Here is a 16,275-nt window from a genome sequence, read left to right as displayed (position 1 = left end):
CATGTTATAACTCCATAGTGTCTTATAAGGAATTACTTAGACTTTTGACACTGAATTGTGGGGAGAAATGTGTAGCTGGGAGTAAAGAATTCTGCAAAATCCATTGTTCTTTGAACCCTGGTTGTCTGTAATAAGTTTTCATCATTTGGGACATAGCAGGTGACATATAAGTCAGATGTTAAACTTATACCAAACCCTTAGAATCAATTCCACACTCTGTTCAAATCAAATTCTCACTGAGCGATTTCACTTTCAATTTGGAACTTGGAATGCCAAGGTTTTCTGATATTTGAAGACAGAAAGCAGGGGCTCTAAGAGCAGATCTTCCATCAGACAGTTTGAGAATGATATTCCTGGGTAGCATTCTGGTTTATTTTCACAAACTGGTTGCTTATATTCTCAGGTGGATGTGAAGATTCTAGAGAACATTCTCCTAATAGAGAAGAGCAACTGAGCACATCTGTAACCGAGCCTGAGGGCTGTACCTGATCTTGGGATTTTTAATCATCCAAGTTTACCCTGTTTAAGAAAGGATTATAAGGGATATTACTAGGAAAAAGATCAATTTCTCTGAGAGAATTCCTGAGATAAGAAAGGTTTCCCTTTAACTTCTCTCCATATGCTTAATTTGGAATGTTACTTATCCATAAACAACCACATACGTCAGGAATTATGAAGAATTTGAGATTTACACTACTGGCAAGCTAGAAAGTTAGCCTGCCACAGTCTTGTAAGTGCTGCCAGGAGACATGAGACTCCTGGGCCAGAGACAAAGACTGCCTATTTTACCCATAGCAATAGCAGTAACTGGCATATCAGAATTTTTTGCATCGATGTATCAATTCCCATAAATGATGATAGCTACACACTCAGTACATTGCATCACAGGAGAGGAACCCTGTACTTAAGGAGCCCAACTCTTTTATAATGGCATTAAGCATGGCTGCTTTGCTGTGGAGGAAGACATTTTCTTTGTTTTACTGGAAAGGAAGTATACTTGCCTTTGCTTCAGAGAAAGACACTACCTCTACTTTTCAAGGGGGTAGGCAAAGTTGCTCTTTGCTCTGGGGGAGGCATTATCTCTAGCCTCCAAACTGTTTGCTACACAAACATCCTTGGCAAGGTATTTGGAACAAAAAGTGCTCAGTACATTGATCACAAGATGTGCAGAAGCACAAGAGAACCACGGAGAATTTTATTCCAGGGGCCTATTTTCCCCTTTCTCCTCTTACTGAAGTCCCATTATTCATGGGACCTGGGTATACACCTGAGTGTTTCTGATCTCTTTCTGAAGACTCCTGTTCACAGGCACTGGTACTCACTCATTCTCTACTCCACATTTATCTGTTGGGTAGACAAGCAACCCATACATAGATACATCCTTAGACAAGTGCCAATTGGTACAAATGCCTAGGAGTGAAGACATCTTGGGGGCTTGGGTAGATGGACAGAGACCCCACCACCCCTGATTCTTCCTATCCATTGAAGTTAGAGACACTGTGTTATCACATGCCTGGAAGGCAGGAAACAGTAAATGTAAGCTATTATGTAATGAATAGTAGAAACACACCAGGCTTTGGCTTGACTAACAAATTCTCTCCAAGTATTGAACTGTGTTGTTTTTTTTTTTTTCCTTTATCTTGCCACTTGCCCTTTGCAGGGGCCCTGAAGCCTCTGCTCCTCTGCACTATCCTCACTCCTGGATAAGGCTGATGGGGCAGCCATTGTCTGGACCATTCCTGGTTCTGGGGGGCAGCAGAAAGAATTGCCTGGAGAAACTAGAGCAGGCAGTAGCATGCTCTGGCCCAGAGGACACACACACACGCTTCAGTTCACAGCTCACTGGCCAGATCTGGTGTCACAGGCGGTCAAGAAGGTCAACACTGTCGTGTGCCAGAAGGCAGGGAGACAGCATGCTGAGAGAAAGCATAATGATTACCACAGCTTTATTATTTAAAATTATAAATACATACCCTATGGCAGAGGACACCGTAACCATCTGCTCAGCAGCCCCTTCCCATCCCTTTTTTTGGTTTTGTCCAGGTCTCTCCCCTCCCCCTATAGTCATGGGGCCTCAAGGGGAATGTGACTGATGCCCTCCACACCAGGGTGGCCTGATTGGTCAAGGGGGGCTCTGCCTCTCTTGCTGGTGACTGATTTAGGAAAGAGCACATGTAATTGGGGCCAATGGCATACAAACTAAGGCTTCGAGTATCTAGGGGCTCAGGGGAAAGTCATTTCTCTGTCTTCTTCAAGAGCTTCCAGGAGTGACTTTTGCTTTCTTCTCATGGATACTGTCAAGCACAGACATGAGGTCTGCAAACAGCTGCAGCATCTTGTTGCTCCCAGCCTGAGGATGAAGCATGCAAAAAGAGCCCACAGGGAAACAGATTTAAAGCCCCCAAACTGAGCGAATCCTAAAACACTCCGCATATCCCACAGTGGAGTGTCGTTCTTTAAGCTAACAGGAAAAGAACTGTCTATTACTTTTAGCTGAAAGCAGCCTAACCAATACTCTCTGACTATTAACTAGAGAAATGAAGGGTGGTGGTGGGTAGGGGAGGGGCAGAGTCTGGATAACTGGCACCGTGGATGGGTGGGGTGGCAAGAACCCAGTAGCAGCAGCAATCAGAAGGTGAGCATGATGCCTAAGGTCCACCACCCAGCCTGGCCATGACCCCCAAAACCCAGCCATGGGCCCTGGCAAAACAGGCAGGTCCCTGGCCAGCTCTGCAGCTGTCGCCTTAATCTCTTAGGAAGATCTATTACACTGTCTGGAAGAAAACACTATTCTTAAGACCAGTGATTAACCCCAGATTTTGATCTTCGGCACAGATTTCCTGCTGGTTCTCTTTGAGCCCCCTTGAGGGATGTGCCTCTGGGATTTAACCGCAATTTCCAGGATCGGGTCATAAGACAGTCGTGTCACTTGACTGTGAGCCCTCTGGTTGTGCCCGCCGAGCACAACAGACCGTGTCCAAGCCTGGTAGGCAAGGCCCTATGATCTCCATCAGGTCGGGTGACCCCCTTGCATGGATCCGTTGCACTTTCTGTCCCGGCTGAGCAAGCCTCTTGGCTTGCATCTTCTGGAGTTGGGTTTCTTTAAGCCTTTTCTTACATCATCTTCTCCAAAGCAGATCAGGTTAGAGTCCGGGACACATCTCAGATTTACATCCTCACCAGGAAAGGGCTCTGCAGGCCTCTGACTGCGTGGCTAGTCTTTTATTTCCTGTGTTGTTCTAGTTCAAGGCGAAGGGGAGGATTACTTATTTTTCATCCTGTCGTATGAAATAAAGCCCTGGTTTAGAGTTCGGCAAGATTTGATAAGGAGCATCAAAGGCCTGTTTTTAATAAACCGGGGGGGAGGGGTGATTAAAAAAAAAAAATGTCTGCTCTCTGCAGTGGCTCTGTGATACAACAAAGGCATGAAGATTCCAACTCCTGGAAGGAAGGAGTCTTATCTCCATCACTAGCAACATGAGGCTGTTTCCTGCCTCGCCAGGAATATAACTGGAGGGAAAGGGCTTAAATTAAGGCATATGGGCTCAGGGTGAGATTGAATTTATAAGGAGTTCAGGATCAAAGCAGCACAGATGGGTGTTGGGGAGTGGTAGGTCCATCGCTATTGGACAAGTACCAGTGTGGGGAGTGGACGAGCCCAGGGTTTGTTGTGAAGCAATTAGCTCTCATTGGCCCAGTGGAAGCAGGACCCATTGCTAGACCCATGATACAGGAGGTGGGATGGTATTTGCAAGGCCACCGAGGTGGTTTTGTGCTGGTAGAAAAATGAAGCTGATAATTCATGTGTGATACTCTTGACATGCTAATAGAATGTCTCCCTGGGGTATTCTTTCTTTCTTCACCGGGTAATTTCTATGCATCTGTCATGACTTAACCCCTTGTGGGTCCTCCCTCCGGCAGCTCTGTCTTTATGTCTTGTGTCTCTGCTTGGATCCAAGCACCAAGGCACCATTCCTGAGCTTAGCCCCTCTTGTGTCTAGAAGTCCGAGGTTGTAGAGATCAGCTTTGAGAGGCACACTGAGGGTCTCAGCAGATGACAGGGCACAAAGTATCATCAAACAACCCTAAGGATCTTGGGTGTTACTCCAGAAAGGAAACCCAGGGTAAAGTAAATTTCCATCCAGTCAGGGCAGTAGAATCAGCCCTCAAGGGGTACCATCTATTGGGAAAGGCAATATATAAATATAATTCGAGGGACTTTCCTGGTGGTCCAGTGGTTAATAATCCACCTACCAATGCAGGGGACACAGGTTTGAACCCTGGTCTGGGAAGATTCCACATGCCATGGGGTAACTGAGCCCATGCACTGCACCTACTGAGCCCGTGCTCCACAACAAGAGAAGCCATGAAATGAGAAGCCCACACACTGCAACTAGAGAGTAGCCCCGGCTTGCCACAACTAGAGAAAACCCTCGCACAGCAATGAAGACTCAGTGTTTAAAAAAAAAAAAACAAAAACTCAAGCATCTTCAGACTTTACCTGTTGGTGATGACAAATAGTAACTGTTTCCTTTGTTACTGCAAGTACAGAGATGCTGGCCTATTGATTTCTCCTGAGGGTCCAGCACAGGGCCTGAGGAGCTGAAACATTTGTTGCAACAAACAAGTGAAATGCTTGAGATGATGCCTAGATGGGGCCATCCTAGCATGCAGACTACTGACAACATTGACAAGACCCAAAGTGGTTCTCGGGCAAAGAAGTGAAGAACTAAGAGAATGATGGGTCAAGTTTTCATGTATAATAACTAAGAAAAATAGTCACCGTTTATTAACAACTTACCATGCTGGAGGGATTATCCTAAATTTTATTTTTCTCATTTAAATTTCTGGGTCACATAATATGTGCATTTAAAAAAACCCGAGGTGTAGTTCATTTAAAATAGTATGTTAGTTTCAAGTGTGTAGCAAAGTGATTCAGTTATATATTTTTTCAGATTATTTTCCCTTATAGGTTATTTGAAGTTGTTGAATATAGTTCCCTATTGCTTATCTACTTTATGTATAGTAGTTTGTCTCTATAATCCCATACGCCTAATTTATCCCGTTTGATAACCATATGGTTGTTTTCTATGTCTGTGAGTCTGTTTCTGTTTTGTATATAGATTCATTTGTATTTTTTTTTAGATTCTACATATAAATGATTTCATATAGTATTTGTCTTTGTCTGACTTACTTCACTCAGTATGATAATCTCCTGGTCCATCCATGTTGCTGCCCATGTCATCATTTCATTCTTTTATGGGCTTCCCAGGGTACTGTGGTAAAGAATCTGCCTGCCAACGCAGAAGACACAACAGACGTGGGTTCAATCCCTGGGTCAGAAGATCCCCTGGAGTAGGAAATGGAAACCCACTCCAGTATTCTTGCCTGGAAAACTCCACGAATAGAGGAGCCTGGCAGGCTATATAGTCCATGGGGTCACAAAGAGTTGGACATGACTGAGTGGCTGAGAACACATATATACAATATCTTCTTTATCCATTTATCTGTTGATGGACTCTTATGTTGACATATCTTGACTATTGTCAATAGTGCTACTATGAACATTGGGTGTATGTATCTTTTCAAATTAGAGACTTTGTTTTTTCTGAATATATACCCAGGAGTGGGATTGCAGGATCATATGGTAACTTTATGTTTAGTTTTTTAAGGAATCTCCATACTGTTCGCCATAAGGCTGTACCAATTTACATTCCCACCAACAGTGTAGGAGGGTTCCCTTTTCTCCACACCCTCTCCAGCATTTGTTGCTTTTAGACATTTTGATGATAGCCATTCTGACCAGTGTGAGGTGATAACGTATTGTGGTTTTGATTTGCATTTTTCTGATAACTAGTGATGCTGAGCATCTTTTGTGTGCCTGTTGGCTATCTGTACATCTTCCTTGGAGAGATGTCTATTTAGGTCTTCTGCCTATGTTTTTATTGGGTTATTTAGTTTTTTTTTATATTGAGTTGTGTAAGCTGTTTATATATTTTGGATATTAACCCCTTGTCAATCACACTGTCTAAATTTTTTATAAAAGTCTTCAGAAGGGAGTACTCTTGTTACCCACAACTTATAGCTAAGGAAACTGAGGAACAGAGAGGTTAAAAGTAATTCAAAGGTAACACAGCTTTGAATCCAAGCAGGTTGGCTCTGCAACTCTCAGGATGGAGAAGCAGGTAAATACAGTGATGAACTAGAAAATGGACTATTTTGAAGGAAATTAGCAACTTCTGTTAAACTAGTTCTGCCCCATCTATATTTTCAGTTTTTATTGGTAATTTTAGTTACCAATAACTAAACAACATTTTATTTTAGTTACCAATACTCCTATTGGCGCCCAAACCACCACTAATTTTCAAGAAATTAAAGAAGGGTTTATTACTTATAAAATTACACAGAATAAGGAGTGGAGGGTGATATATGGACAAAGAATCTTCTCTGTATTTAGGGGAAAAGTTCAACTAACACCCATCTAGTTAGTGTAGATGGTTGAGACTTGGCCAGTGTTATAAATAATATCAAAGAATAGTTCAGTCCCCAGGAATTTTTTGAAACCACATTTTTTTCCAACCCATCCTGGGGTGTGTGTGTGTTTTAAAAAGCTGAAAGAAGAATCTGGAACCCATTTTAAAGTTTTGTTAAAACTCATGCTTGCTACAGTCTGATTTCTTTCAGATTTTGTCCATCTTTCAAATCTAAAATATAATTCTATAATATTTGTGGCTAACTGTATTTCTATTGAGAAGCAAGAGAATAGAGATTGTCCTCTAGAATTTCTTTTTCATTACAGTTTTGGCTATCTCTGGTCCAGTCTATTTGTTCTCTTTTTAAAAATCTTATCTCACTACCATATGATTTCACTCATACATGGAATAAAGAAAACAAACAAAACAAGTAGACAAATCAAACAAAAACAAACATGTAGATAGAGACAATAGAGAGGAAGGGGTAAGAGGGATCAGCTGTATGATGATTGATGGAAACTAAATTTTTGGTGGTGAGCATGCAGTTCAGTTCAGTTCAGTTCAGTAGCTCAGTCGTGTCCAACTCTTTGTGACCCCATGAATCGCAGGGTAGATCAAAACAGAAACAGAAAGTTGTGCACATAAAACATGCAATGTTATAAACTAAGCTTACTTCAATCAGAAATCTAAAAAAATTTTTAAGGTTAACAACCTTCCCCAAATCTTGTCTACATCCTGTTGGCCCAAGTATTTATTCTTTTCATCTGTTCAGATCAGAATGACTTAAGCAATGAAAAAACATAGTAGCAATAATGTGTATTCTTTATTTACACAGCAACCTTCTTTTACAGATTCTAAACTTTAGGGAGTGAGAACACTGTCTTCTAAATGTTTGTGGGCTGGACCTAGGTTCCTCAGTAAAAGGCATTTAATATGGATGGAAATATTTGGCAGAACTCTCAAGGTTATAGTTTTATCAGGGCCACTTGTTACTTCTCCCTGTTACATAATCCTATCGCATTTTGGCCCTTCTCTCCATGGACTTTCCAGACGAGTCAGCTACCAGAGATGAGAAAAATTCGACTTTTCATCTGAATTCATTGCTTTGAGCACTTACATCTCCCATTCTAACCCAGGGAAATTGGTATTTTTATTTCAGCAAAGGTTAACTTCATAACATTTGATCTTGGAACATTTGTGATGAAAACCAGGTTAAGAAATCCCATGTCACAGCACCTCCTGCTCATGTCTGGAAACCTCGGGGCCAGGTCTGGCCACAACCCAGGCCTCTCTCCTCTGCTCCGAGTCACTGATCTCATTTCTCATGACTCCTTGACAGACTCCAGCCAAGAGAACTTCCCACACATATCTCCACACACAGACCAGTCAGTCATAGCATTAATGTGGCACCTACTGTGTGCAGAAAGAGCCCTATGTTTTACTCTCCACTGCCAATTGCTGGATTAAAAACCTGGCTCAGACTTTCCTTCCAGAAAATGTCCTTTGCTTAATGACTCCCCTTTCCATTGTCTCTATAAATATGTGTCGTTCGGTGAGCTCAACTCCAGCCCTGCTAAGATAATTAGCATTTAACTAAGACCTACAGGGAGGGATAAATTGGATGACACAATAACCCTGTACACACACACAGATACACACACACACACACAACTCACAATTATAGTTAACAAAAATTTCATGAAAACAATACTAACTCTTACTAGACAGGATACGCTCAAGTATTTTTAAATTTGAATTGTTTCATTTTTTAAAAATTCTCATCTTTATGCACAAAATTGATTTCGAGACCAGCAGCTTGAAAATCCCTGAGGTACCCTGGGTATTTAGCATAGAAGTTAATTAGAGATTCTAGAGAATGAACCTATAATTCAAGCAGGAAGTTCACAAATATTGTCAAAGAAAGTGAAGCTTTCTCCAAATAAAATACTTGCTAACAGATGCCAAGTTTGACTAAATCCTCTGAATTTCTAAGAATTCATTCATTCCTGAAGGCAAACTTTTATTTTTGAGCATCCAGTCCAGTCTAGACTTAAGCGTACAAAAATGGATAGATAGGGTTCTTGTCGTCCAGAACCTCATGGTTTAACAGAGGATGCAGAAGACCCACGACTCTTGGTCAGTGTCCTAAGTTCTATGATGTGCCCTGGGGTGCTCCCTAATTCAGGAAGGAGTGGGTGCACTTCCTAGACCTGGTGACTCTCTAGCGGAGGCTAAAGGAGGAGTGACACTGTCTCCATAGACTGAGAGAGTCATAGGTGCTTGTGTTTCTAGAGTAGGGGCCCTCTCGAGTCTGCAGGCATTGTGAGCGAGTAGTCCCTATGACTCTAGTGAAGGGCACTGATAAGGAGATGGTCAGAGATGAGCCTTCAGAAGGAAGTGAACAAAGATGCTTGAATTTTCTCCTGAAAACTAAAGGTAACCCACTAACAGGATAAAGAGCTTTCTGGTTTTGAAAGATCCCTAAAAGAGCAGTGTGGATGATGCTGGCCAAGAAGCAGGTTGGGGCAGCAGGTCTAGTTAGGGGGTGAGTGCAGAAACCCAGAGGAGAGAGCGTAAAAAGGACCCTACTGGGCTGATAGTGGTGGGAATGGAAAAGCAGGGAGCCCTCTGTGAGGCATCAAGGACACAGTGGCCAGTGGCTTAAAGCAGGTCCAGTCTCGGATGGGCATCTGTGCTAACCACTTGGCAGGAGGATGTAGGTGGGGAGACAAAGTTTTGGGAAGGGAGTTCAGTGCTGGATATGCCCAGTTTGGAGTGCCCAGACTGATTTTAATAGCCACTTGCATATGGAGATTAGGGAGCAGTCTAGCCTGGTGTTAGATGAAGCCACAGGCAAAGATCGAACCAGCAGAAGATTGGAAATAAGGCTCAGAGAAGGCCCCAGATTCAGGGTTATTACTGATTTGCTAGAGATCAGCTGGCTCTGGTGAGCCTGGGATCTGCACAAGTTGCCTTGTCTTTGCTCCTCCAGCTTTTCCTAGCTTAAATGCCGCCAGAGAGCTGGAGAAGTGGAGAGTCTTTATTGTATTTATCCAACACAGTCCCTCCTTCAGGAGACTTCCGGAGATAGCACAGGTGCCAGGCAGAGGGCATAGCTCCAACAATGGCAGAATGAAGAAGGTAAGGGTGATTCTCTACTCAGTCATTAACAAACTATAAAGGGCTGGTTCTGAAATGTCTGGTGGGCAGGGGGTTCCAGATTGCTCATAGATTCTGCTATATCCCTTTGACACACTGGAGTGTTGTACTGATTGTATTTCTGAGGACCCTGAGCTAAGAGGGCTATTTCATTATTGGGCCTTAAGTCCTTCCAGCTTTGAATTATTGCACTTGAGTCCACATACACATCAGGTCCAGTGGAGGGCAGAGGGAGGAGGAGGGAAGAGGGGAGGCTGAAGCTCAAGCTCTGTTCTAGGGTGTTAGGGGCAGTGAAGCTCACTGTTGTTATGGACTGAGTTGTGGTCCCCCACCCCTTGCCAAATTCATCTGCTGAAGTGCTAACTCCCAGCATTTCAGCGTGTGACTGTGTGTGGAGGCAGGGTCTATAAAGAGGTAACTTACTTAAAATGAGGTCTCATGGGTGGGCTGTCATCTACTATGACTGGTGTCTTTAACAGAGATTAGGACACAGACAGACACAGGTAGAAAAAAGACCATGCCAAGCACAGAGAGGACCGCTACCCTCAAACCGAGTAGAGAGCCCTCAGGAGAAACCAATCTTCCTGACACCTGATCTTGGATTTCCAGCCTCCAGATCTGTGAAAAGATTAGTTTCTGTGGTCCAGGCCACATGGCCTGTGGTAGTTACTAGGCAGCCCTAGAAAACTATCAATAACACACTCACCTTTCATTCTCCTGATGGGGGCTGTTGTGCATAACTTGGTGTTACGGTGTTCCTCCTACTCAAGAGGGAAAGAGGCTAACACTCAGAGGAAAAGCAGCAAGGGCTGGATGGAAATCACATGCCAACGCAAGCTAGTGAAACAGACGAATAGCAAGTGTGGATTTCACAAATGTAAATTTACCTACTGCTTTACAGATTACCAACTACTCCACGAACTTTATTAACTCGTTTAATCTTCGCAACTGCCTCAGCATCACCTGGGAACTTGTTAGAAAAGCCAAGTTCTCCGCCCTGGCAGATGTAAAGCCCTGGCAGATGTAAAGCATCGGAAAATGGGGCGGGGCTTCGCGACAAGTGTTTCAACAAATCTCAGGTGGAGGTGGGCGGAGGATTCTGATCAGCGAAAGTTAAGTATGAGAACCACTTGGGTTGGCGGGCGGAGAAAGGAAAGGTCTTTCGTCTAGACCCGCAGGTCGGAGGGTGACGTGACTTTCACAGTTGTGACTGGAGGGGCCAGGACGGTCTCCTTGACAGCCGGCCCGGAGCGCCTGTGACTACAAAGTTCGCACACCTTGTTGGGTTTTATCCCTGGATCGACTGGACACTCGGAGTTCCAGTTCCTGGTCTCTAAGGTCAGTGGCGCCCCTCCGGCCTCAGAGAGGCAGCAGGTCTGGAGCCCCGGGAGCGCGGCGAGCCCTGGGGCCCGGAGCCGCCGGACGCGTGCGCGCGCGCGCGTTCCCCGGCAGGAGCGAGTGCGCGCCAAGGGGGTGGATCGCCCGGGCCCCGCTGGCCTGGCGCGCGGTCCGAGCCACTCAGAGCGCCCGGCGGCCGACACCCGGGGGCCCTACAATTAATACCCGGCGCCCGCCCGCCGCTCCGGGACTCGCGCGCCCGCTCTCGGGGAAGGAGGCGCTCGCTGGGCCCTGACCCTCTTCGCAACTCGTCTGCTCTTGCAGCTGTGGCGACGGAGCTCCGGTCAGACCCTCTTGAGCCCCTCGCCGAGAGCCAGCTCGCGCAAGGACCAGTGTTCCACGCCCCCGCCATCCTCGTCACCGCGGGGAACTCTGCGCCGGCGGGCGGCAGGCAGGTGGGCGAGCGTGCCGGCTAGGTGAGTGCGGAAAGTCCGGGCGCGCGGGTGAACCCGCTGGGCAGGGGACGCGGACCCTCGCGCGTGGGTGCCCTCTCGGCTCCTCCTGGCCCCTCTCCAAAGTTGTACCCAGTATCTGGGGTAGGGGGAGACGGATAGGCTCACCTGCTGGAAGTGTTTACTCGGGCGAAAGAGCGAGTCATTGGCCAGCCACTCCCCCCTGCTGGACATGCCGGCCGACCTCGGGGTCCCCCGGGACTGCGACTGTCCCTGAAGCTGCCCCAAGCGTCTTCCGAGTCCTAGGACTCAGGGATGTGCTAAGGCCACTACCCTCTCCTCCGGCCCTTTTAATTCGGGCAGAAGAGGGCTACTGAGAATCAAGACCCAAACTTTGTTTGACACAGTAAAACTGACTTTCCAGGGCTTTTTAAAACTCCTCTTGCGCACGCGGTTAATGGTGGGTTCCTGAGGACGCCTCCGGGGAGCAGGGCTGGACCGGCCGGCCCGCGAGTGGGGCGCGCAGTGGCCCCGGGGCACAGGGACAGCCTTCTGGAGCTGTCCTCTTGGGCCGGAGTCGGGCCCAGCTCGCGCATAACGGCCCAGGACAGTCCGGGCGCGCTGGCTCCTACTCTCGTGGGTGGCCGCGGTGGGAGGCGCGGGAGTCCCTGCGCTCGGCCGGGCTCCATGTTCCCGACCCACTCCGGCCCGGGGAAGCTCTGGCCGGTGGCCCGGCAGAGGGCGCCCGCTCTCGATCGCCGCGCCGGCCGGAGGAGGGAGGGCACTCGAGTGAGGCTCCAGGTGAGGAGCTGTGAATCATCCCGGGAGGGGGACCCGGTCCTCGTTCTGGGAAAGCAGCCAGGGAGTGGCCGCGGCGCTGTCGAGAGTCCGGGCTGCCCAGCGGCTGTTGGGCCGGGAGCGGCAGCTGTGCCCCGGGAGGTCTGGGGGAAGCTCGGAAAGAAGGTGAGGAGCGTCCCTCTGCGCGGTGGCCGAGGGCAGGGATCAGCCGCGCAGAGCTCCGGCGGGCAGACACTAGGACGCGCCGCGGCGCGCCCTCCCCCGGGGGCCGGAGGTGAGGTTAGTTAGATTTGGGCTTGGGGCGGTCCTGCAGGGGGAGGCCGATCCCCGGACCGCAGCGATGGGGCGCTCCCGGAGGCGGGGGCCCGCGGGGTCCCGGAGCAACAACAAAGGCGCGGCGCGGCAGCCTCTCCCACCCACTTCCGTCCCCGGCGCGCCCGGGCGCGCGCCGCCCCGCGGCACCGGCCGGCTCAGGCTTCCCCTACGCGGAGTTTCTGGAAGTTAGCGGGGCGGCCCGTTAGGCGGGGAGGAGGGGAGAGGAAGGGGCGGCCCGGGGAGTGACAAGCGTGTGCCCAGAACTGCGACACTGCTGGCCTCCCTGTCTCACCGCCTGGGCGGAGGGCGAGGGCAGCAGCGGCCCCCGGGCGCCTTCCTCGGGGTCCCTGGGTCGCGCCTTAGCGGTGGGAAGTGCCGGCGCCGCGCGCCCTGCCAGCCCGCCGGGCCACGCCCCTCCGCGCAGGCTCCCGGAAGGGAGGGGTTTAGTCCCGGGGTGACAGCGGCCGCCTCCCGGTACCCTGAGGGGAGCTCCAGAAGGCGGTAATTGCATTACTGTGAGGGAGCGACCCGGCGGCTCCAGTTCAGGCCGCAATCTGGGTCAGGTGCGAGGTTAAGCGCTTCTGGCGTCGGCATTACAGCTCCGGTGCAGTCCTGATGGTTTGTTGTAATTGGAAGTTCCGCCGAGGGGAGAGGACGGCGGGGAGAAAGAGGAGAGTTCCTGTCCTCCCCCGAGGTTGTGGTCACTGCGTGCAACCCCCAGACTTAGGCACAAGCCTGTCCTTGGGATGGCAGGGGCAGCATCTATCTCCCTGTGCGACAGACGCTTCCCGAGAGCAGGACGCCAGAGGAGGTGCTGCCCAGGAGAAACCCGGGGCGCTCCGCTCTGGTGTGAAACCGAATCCCGCCGTAATCTATGGATAGATTTCACGTTTTCTTATCTGCCGCCACTCCCTTCTGAAGTAGGGAAAGGCCTTCTGTACGAGACTCTTATGTCCACTTAGGAAGGATCGGTCACCATTCACTTTTAAGCCTCCCGCAGAAAGATGACTTCTACCATAAAGATAGGGAAACGGGTTCAAAGAGGTCTCCAGCACCGAGAGTCTGTCTCGCTCCGAAGGGGACCGTTCGTTTGCTAGTCCCAGTCCCTACGCCAAAGGCTGCCCCTCGAGAGGCGTTGTGGATTGGTGATTGCAGAGTCAGTGGTACAAGCTTTAAGCCTGGGTTCGGTTTGATGGTGTTAGTTATTAGGATTAAATTGACTTCACCTGTGGCTGACTTGTGTGTGGCTCAGGGCCTCCTCTAAACCAAGTCTGTTTATTTAGGCCACCGAGAGCAACTTGCAGGATCTCAATTCTCCAACCAGGGATTTGACCCAGGCCCATGGGTTCTGCAGTGAAAGCCAGAACCCTAACCATTAGGCTACCAGGGAACTCCCCCAACTCTTAGTTTAAAGCTTAAGGTATATGAAGACAACTAAACTGCTTCGAGTCATCTGACAGCACCAAAGAGAGGCAGAAACAGCTGCGGTTTGCCTCTGCAGGTGTCTCTTTAGGCAGGTGGGCCTAGGCTCAGGAGTTCTGTCTAGGAAGCTCGCAGCTCCATTGGCCTTCCTGCAGGAAAAGGGCTGCATTTCCTACCCCATCTAAGCTCTGACATTGCTGCCATGTGTGTTGAAAATGAAGTCTGCCTTGGAAATGTACCAACCTTCATTAATTAAAGTCCTAACTAGTAGGTTATGACTTTGAAATTCCTGTTAGGCATCTGAGATCATCACATCTTTAAGCCTTATTGAACTCCAGTTTATGATATGAGAAGGTGGTGTTGTCTCAAGTGTACTGAAAGTGTGTTGTCTCAGAGAAAAATGTTTGAAACCCTGGAATGACATTCCTGACTCAGAATATCCTAGGGCACTGCCAGTTGTGCAGACAGCGAGGCATGATGATTAAGGGCCGGCTACCTCTGCTGCCTCCACGTCTATAGGTGTGTAATGCTGGGGCTTCCCAAGTGGCACAAGGGTAAAGAATCCACCTGCCAAGCAGGAGACATGGGTTTGATCCCTGGGTTTGGAAGATCTCCTGGAGAAGGAAATAGCAACCCACTCCAGTATTCTTGGCTGGGAAATCCCATGAGCAGAGAGGAGCCTCAAGGGCCACAGTCAAAAGAGTCCAGCTCTACTTAGCAACTAACCACCACAATCATAGCATTGCCTGGTTTCAAGCTGCAAGGGTTAAATGTGATCATTGGTATAAGGCACTTAGTAGCACAGATCCTAACACATAGTAGCCGCTCAACAAGTGTTAACTAATAATGAGGTTTGAGAACAGAATCTTCTCTTCCCTTGTGTGGAGAGGGACAATAGTTGGGAGTTAACTTGATCTTCATTCATACAGCAAGGTAATGCACTTAGCTATTCTTTCTTGTCAGCAAGTGTTATGTGTGTGTCTGTCTTGGGGGTGGGGGTGGTAATGATGGAAAACTTGGTCTAGTTGCCCAAGGAATTTACAAGGAGCTCTGGAACCGCCCGGTTTTCCTCCTCGTGTTACCGCTGTGTAATTTTGTGGCCAACGTTCCAGCTATTCCTCTTTCTTTTTAAATTCAAAGCCAGTATCCCTGGCCAAGAGGACAGGACTTTTAAAAAAAAAAAAAGCCCTCAAAACCACCAAACAAGCTGCAGAAAAGGAAGCAGGTCTTCTCTTTGTGCCTCCACTAGCCATTGACAACGCTAAAGAAAATTTCTATGTCTGTGAAAATTGTGCTGGCCTGATCCGGGCAAGCGGGAAGATAGAATACTTTCTGGAATATACTTGGAAAATAGAAAATTTTCTGGAGTCTGTTTAAAAATGAGCCACAGAATTGATCAGGGAGGGAGGAGAGTTTTAAACATTTTAAAACTGTTTGCTCAAATATGGTCAACTGTACATGATGCCCAAATTGCCAAACTAACATTTGGAAGGTGGCAGAGAGGGATCTGGTTACATCCAGTTAAGCTACACAATGAGTGAACATCCAGGATAACTATTTCATATGTTAAAAAAAAAAAAACCCAAAAACTTGGAAGATTTTCGATTTAGCCAAGTGGAGAAATAGTTATTTTTAAGTGTACTATGTCAAGTTGTTGATGAAAGCCTCCTGAACATTGCTGCTTCCTAGTTCTTGATTTTTGCATTTATCTTTTAAATAATCATCCTGGGTGAAGGACTGGAGACCTCATAACATCATTAAATGCCACCCAATAGTGAAAGTTGTTTCCAAGAAGGGCATGGAGTGGAGTCCAGGGTGGGATTGCCCTTGAAAGCTGTACATGGATTTTTCCATTTGGGTGTGAATGAGCTGCGTGTCTATAACCAGGGGATGGCGTGCAAAGGGTTAGCAGCGAGGTTTCTCCCCTTTTGTGCATCTCGCTTCATTTGTAGCTACTTGTTGAGTTTCCAGGGCGGAAGAAAGAAGCAGCTGCGGGGCATGCGCCAGACCTGCGCTGGGCTGTCGCTTCCATTGTGGGGAAGATGAACAGGCAGCCTTATTTTGGATCACATAGCAGCTTGTTCAAAAGCATCTTGCATTCCCCAGCTGCTCCACAACTTCTTCGCGTATGGGAGAGAACTTGCCAGCTGCTGGGGCAACTGTGCTTACATTTGCTGCTTTTGTGCAGAGACCCAGGAAGGTAAAAATCCATAGACGCCTTTGTTAAACTGTAGCCATTGTAAAGAGTCTTGTTTGTTTCTGTTATGTCAATGTTATTTCCAGATAGAGGGTCTCAGGGGAGAAAAGGAAATGTCAGA

At 47.8% G+C, this 16,275-nt stretch overlaps 1 protein-coding gene and 1 long non-coding RNA gene across 2 annotated transcripts in view; one reads left to right on the top strand and one right to left on the bottom strand.

The window, feature by feature from the left end:
* Nucleotides 1–1,922: 1,922 nt before the first annotated feature.
* LOC129625522 (uncharacterized) lies at nt 1,923–10,539 on the bottom strand. The gene is made up of 4 exons (XR_008701510.1): nt 10,339–10,539; nt 5,195–5,294; nt 4,502–4,602; nt 1,923–3,278 (listed from the first exon to the last, which is right to left on the bottom strand). It is a non-coding gene; the product is annotated as an uncharacterized LOC129625522 (long non-coding RNA).
* Nucleotides 10,540–11,305: 766 nt separating this feature from the next.
* SVIL (supervillin) overlaps nt 11,306–16,275 on the top strand; it is a 252,596-nt gene continuing 247,626 nt past the window's right edge. Inside the window, 1 exon segment of the mRNA XM_055544002.1 lies at nt 11,306–11,446. The gene's annotated coding sequence lies outside the window, so the exon portion shown is untranslated.

Source organism: Bubalus kerabau, chromosome 13 (assembly GCF_029407905.1).
Source record: "Bubalus kerabau isolate K-KA32 ecotype Philippines breed swamp buffalo chromosome 13, PCC_UOA_SB_1v2, whole genome shotgun sequence".
Lineage (NCBI taxonomy): Eukaryota > Metazoa > Chordata > Mammalia > Artiodactyla > Bovidae > Bubalus > Bubalus kerabau.
This window is presented reverse-complemented; position numbering and strand designations above follow the sequence as displayed.